The 6,000-nt window shown below is 47.5% G+C and overlaps 1 pseudogene; it reads right to left on the bottom strand.

Annotated features, from left to right (window-relative positions):
• Positions 1-2,624: 2,624 nt before the first annotated feature.
• Positions 2,625-4,090, bottom strand: LOC115942973 (protein lin-28 homolog A pseudogene; annotated as a pseudogene).
• Between the last annotated feature and the right edge of the window lie 1,910 nt (positions 4,091-6,000).

The raw sequence follows: 6,000 nt of genomic DNA, 5'->3' as shown, positions 1-6,000 counted from the left end.
GGGCGCCTGGGTGGCTCAGTTGGTTAAGCGACTGCCTTCAGCTCAGGTCATGGTCCCGGCGTCCTGGGATCGAGTCCCACATCGGGCTCCCGGCTCGGCGGGGAGCCTGCTTCTCCCTCTGACCCTCTCCCCTCTCATGCTGTTTCTCTCTCTCTCTCTCTCTCTCAAATAAATAAATAAATAAAATCTTTAAAAAAAAGAACACATAGATGGAAGATTTCCTCCCTGTCCGCACCCCCCAAAAATTCAGGATTTCACACAAAGCTTTGGTTTCTAGCAGTAAACATGGAGCTACATTCGTCTGCATCCTGTTAAACAATCTTGTGGCCAATTTGACATAAGTTTCAAAAGTTCCTGAGTGACTTGGGTATACATTCATTTTCCCTTTCTTGGTCTCCCAACCTTGCTTTCTACATGGACGCCCCCCCATTGCTTCTGCTTCTCTCTACCCCAAGATTAGAGATTAAAGGAGGTTTGATCTATCCAAATAGTAGTGTATTTGTATGAATCACATCAAGGGATGGTCTTGACACGAGAGATTGGGAACAAGGGATGGAGTGTTTGTAGCTTCTTCAGGATTTAAATGTGTACGTGGTGGGGGGCTTTTTTGGGGAGGAGGGATAGAAGAGGGGACAGAATAGGAGCCAAGTGTTTAGGACAGAAGATTTGGCCCAAAATAGGAAATAGGGCAAGGGAACACAAAAGAGAGGATGATTCAAGACCCCCACACTTCAAGAGGGGTCGCCAAGCTATGCTCCAGATTCTTTTCCTGGTGCAAAATCTTGTCAAAGATGCTTTGGCTATTTTTCTCAGTACAAAAAGAAGTGTGTAAACTGTAAAACCCCAAAAGAACATGAAGAAGACCAACATATTATATTTACACAAAGCAGGTCACCTAGCAGCCACCCAATCAGCTATTCACGAAGCCTTACAAGGCCCAGACAAATACCATAACTAGAGGGGGCAGTGAGTAGGGGAGACAAGAACCCAGGATCAGACATACATCACCCAATGTGTTCTGTTGCATTTGCCCTGTTTCAACACAATGAGGTAGGTCTGTGGGGATCTCACAGCATGTAAACGAAATCTTCTTTTCTCCTTTAGCTACCACATTAATGATGGCTGCAGCAGGCAGGACACCGGCTCTGGGCGCCAAGAAGCAGCCATGGCTCATGGTCTCTCTGGAAGCCAACAAGAAAAGCTCAGAATTCATGAAGGTTAAGAAATGTAGACTCAGCTTCATACACCCACCCCTGGGCAGTTCAAGTTGGGTACAAGAGGTATTGTTCTTAAAGCTCTCCTTACCAACTCATTTTTTTAAGCACACAAATACACACACACACACACACACACACACACCCTGTTGTGCTAGTAGGCCTAGCTCAATCCAGTGAAGGAGGGATCTAGTCTGTAAAGTGAGTCCCGTGCCCCGGGATTAGAAGTCCAGAACAGGAATCCTTTATTACATGTAGAGACAACCCTCAGCTAATCTTGGCTTCCCCTCTGCAACTTTCCCCTCGTACAGCCTCTCCTCACCCTCCTGCACCACCTTTTGTTGTTCAGACCAATTTCTAATCTTCCAGTAGAAGGGCATCAAGTCACGGAGCCACTGTATGATAACCTAGTGCCCTGTGGAACACTGAGGGTGGAGTGGTTTCAAGAAGACACTAGGGCAGGAAAGCCTGCTCCGATTGGCAAAAAGGAGGTAGGTCAATAGGCTATGCCCTCGGAATAGATGTTCTCCCTCGCAATCAAACAAAAAGCCTTCCTGCTCTGCAGACCCCAGGAGCTGCTGCCGACTGACCCCGGAGATCGCACGTGTACCCGAGGACACTGCAGGAATAAGGGCCTTAAGATTCAAATCCACAAAAATACAAAATCAGAACATTTATATTACAAAAAAAAAGTTAAAATACACAAGATCTGTCATATACATGCAGCTCGTGCAGCTGGCATCCTGGAGAAAGTGGGGCCCAAGGTGCAGTTATCCAAGGGAGCAAATAAAGAAAATTCTATCGGCCCAGAGTGGGGTGGGAGTCAGCTTAGGAGCAGCGGGTCTGCAGCTGTTCCCCCAACAACCCCTTTGCCTACTGTCACAACCCATGGCTTGGGACAGTAGAGAACAACCTTTCCCCTGAGTGGGTTATGAGACAAGATATGGGAAAACCCTGCCTTACCCCTGAGAGACTCCTTCCCACAGGACGCAATGGTTCGTGCTCTTGGGCCCATCAATCTGGTCTCAGGCTCAATCTTTACACCCTGGCGCGGAGGCGGGGGCGGGGGGAGGATTATTATTACATCTCCTTTGAAAAGAAACAATTTCCCTCTCCAGGCCACTTTCAAAAGATGGAGATTCTGGGGACGGAAACTCAGATAAAGCACACAGGGAGGGATGTTCCCCAAAACCCTCAGGAGCATTTGGATTGAGCAGGGTTGGAGTTCATTTGCCTCACCCCCATCCCCCACCCTGCCGAGAGGGAAGGAGGGGTGGTGCTGTGGACCCAGGCCTGAGATGCATGGCGGAGCCAGCTGCCCCCTACCCACCCTTATCCCCACTTCCTCCACTCTGCCTGTTCCTCAAAACTTCAGGATCACAGAAGGCTACCTCCTCCCCCCCCCGCAGCTCAGTGCTGGGCCTCTGGGAGCAGGGCAGGGCTCTGGACCTCCTCTTCCTCCTCCTGAAAGTAGTCTGGCTTTCCCTGTGAGCTGGGGGCCTGCTGGGTCTTCAGGGGACACAAGGCCACCATGTGGCTTCTGCTTGGGCTGGGGTGGCCCTCCACGCTTGTAGCACCTGTCCGCCTCGGATCTGCGCTTCTGCCTGTTTTTCCCTTTGGGCCCCTCTCACTCACCAACAGGTGACGTGGAGAGAGTCCAGGCCCTTAGCCGACTTCTTAAAGGTAAACTGCACCGCCTCACCCTCCTTCCGGCTCCAGAAAGGCCCCCCCCCGCCCATGCGCAAGTTGCTCCGGTGCACGGGGGTCCCGTGTGACCCGGATGCGGGCGGTCATGGACCGGAAGCGGAACCCCATGCGCGCACTGAACCGCTTACAGACGCCGGCCCCCACAGCAGCTGCGGCTCGTCTGCCTCCGCGACGGCCTCCTCCCAGGCCTTGGCCTTGACACCTGCAAACGGCTGGTTTGACACGGAGACTTGAAACGTGCATGCGGTTACCTGGTTCCTAAGATTCAAAGAACCAAAGGGTTTCGTGTGGCCCCACTACCCGTCAGAAGTAGATGAGCCCGTTGGTAGACACCTGCCACTCCCCCTAAACCCAGGCCTCGGCCTGCCTTGCAGCCTGCCTGCCCAAGACACAGGCACCAGCAGAGGCCCCGCTCTGGATGGATGGGGTGTCCCGATCGACTGGCTCCCTTCCACAGGCCCATCTCCCTGCACATAGAGTCTGTTCGTGAGCATTTCCAGGAAAAAGAGCAAACAATTCTCATTTTGGAAGGAGGTTGGGTTAATGCTAAGTTCGAAATCTGTGGGGCTCCATCAGGGATAGCCAGGCAGGAGGAGATGTGGGGGACCCTAAGGCATTCAAGAGGAAGACGTAGATGTCAGCCAGAAAATCATGTCCCTGACTCGAACAGGATCCACACCAGGGAAAGGGATCAAGAAGATGAGGGCATAAATGGTGAAAGTTAAGGCAGGGGTGATGATGGGAAAGGGGAACAGGACATTTTCACGGCACTATCTTAAGCTGGCCTAGGACTTAACCAGAACCATCTACCTCAAATTAGCTTGCTCTCTTTCTCTCTCTGTCCCTCCCCCTCTCTCTTCCTTTCTCCCTAAGAGCACATTCAAAAAGTTGCTATATTTTCCTATTACTTCATGAACTAAAATTAAAAATAAGTTAAAGAATGGTTTATTATTAACTGAGCCAAAACATCTGCACCTTAAGCCAAGATCTACAATAAACAGTCTGATGCTATCTTGACTAGCAGGAGTGCTGTTCTGTCTAAAAGTGCAGAGAGACATACACCAAAAATAATAATGAAAGGAAATAAACAAAATAAAATTCAGTGAGACAAACTTCAGGACAAATCTGTTCCCTTTGGCGTCCTGAAGGGCAATGAGGATTGTTGTCATTTGGAAATTGCTTTAATGCTTTCTCTTTGTCCAAGCCTCGCTGGCTTTCCTGAAATGTATAACCCTTTCATGTTTCACGAGTATGGATAAAACATGGTTGAAACCCAACAGCAAAGGAGTTTTAAATGCAGATAATGGAAGTAGGTTCCCGATAATGGATGTAGCTTTGCTGGACCCTCCCAAGAAAGAGACGGAAAAGATTGAGTGAGGACAAACCAGTGAGAGAGGCTGGTTTTTGAGCTCAGGGCATGGTGGATGCCTCCAAACAAAGACAATTTGGAGATCATCTTTATCGATAGTTTTATATTCTAAAATAAAACAAGTAAACATGGAATTTGGCATTCATCTATGAAAAGCATGGTTGTAGACACACATTTATATTATCTCCTATGGTTTTGTCCTTGTAAGCCATTTCAGCAACCCCATCAAGATGATTAGTGTTTTTTGTGGGTGACAGCTATACCGTTAAGAACTAGAAATGCCTCCATTTATCTATCAGCAGTCATGAAAAAAGTGTTCTACATCTCAACCAGGAGAAACTCACCTGACTAGTAAGCCAAGATTGTCTAATCCAGGCTAGGCAAAATGGGGCCAACGGAACCCCTTGCAAAATGCTTTGCTATTAAGACTTAGCTAGGACCCAGTGAGCCAGCAGGAGAGCTTGCTCTCTCCGATGGAATCAACGAGGCCATTGAAAAAACCATAAAGGGAAGACTGTGGAGCTACAAACATGAGAAGTAGAATTAAAGATTTAGCTTTAAAAAATTTGGTGGTAGTCTTGGGACACCTGTGTGGCTCAGTTGATTAAGCATCTGACTCTTGGTTTCCGCTCAGGTCATGATCTCAGGGTCCTGGGATTGGGCCCCACGTCAGGCTCCACACTCAGTGTGGAGTCTGCTTGAGATCTTCTCCCTCTCCCTCTGTCCCTCCCACTGCCCCCCGACTTGCTGTCTAAATAAATAAATAAATAAATAAATAAATAAAATCTTTTTAAAAAATTAGCAGTAGTCTTAATATGAGGTAACAAGAATGGTACTTGATCTCTGTTGTCTTCCTCTCAAAACTCATAATCCCAGGCTGACTATGAGAAAAACATCAGACAAATCCAAATTCAGGAGCATTCTACAAGACACCTACCTGACCAGTACTCCTCAGTGTTGTCAAGGTCACAAATAACAAAGAAAGTCCAAGAAACTGACACAGGCCAGAGGGGCCTAAGGAGACATGACAGCTAAGTACAATGTGGTATCCCAGATGGGATCTTGGAATTGAAAAAGGACATTGGGGGAAAACTAGTGAAATCAGAGTGAAGTGTGGAGTCTAGTTATTAAAGTACCTACCCACATTGTTTCCTTAGTTAAGCTGATGTACCACAGAGATGTAAGCTGTTGACAGCAGGGGAATCTGGCTGAGGCCTATGAGGAAACTCTCTGTACTATCTTTGCAGATTTTCTATAAATCTAGAACTTTTCTAAAAAACAAAAGTCATTTTTTAAAAATTTCAGCGGTCATAACAGATCAGAAGTAAGTTTAGTTAAAAACAAAACCACCAAAATGTCCCAACGTATTTGTGATTGTTTCCATATTACTCGTAACTGAATTATCACTATTAAAGCAGGCTACATACCTAGTTTAGCACTAGGACATGGTATAGAAGGTTCATTCCTCCAGACAAAGTCCAAATGACTGAGAAGTATGGTGTCCGGCACTTGACCCCATTTCTACATCTGTGCGGTGCCCGGCTCTCTGGACCACACAGTTATGGCCTGGTCATATCATCCGTTCTGGTGGGAGAGGCTCACCAAAGTCCTAGCAGGGTGTCCAGGAGAAAATAGAGAACTAAGGCTCGGTGTCATACACATGATTCATTCATTCTTTATTCCATCCACTCATTTGTCCACTTAATTTCA

Source organism: Leptonychotes weddellii, chromosome 14 (assembly GCF_054177405.1).
Source record: "Leptonychotes weddellii isolate Sample4059 chromosome 14, ASM5417740v2, whole genome shotgun sequence".
In the NCBI taxonomy this organism is placed as follows: domain Eukaryota; kingdom Metazoa; phylum Chordata; class Mammalia; order Carnivora; family Phocidae; genus Leptonychotes; species Leptonychotes weddellii.
Note: the sequence above shows the minus strand (reverse complement) of the source record. Positions and strands in the feature narration are given on the sequence as shown.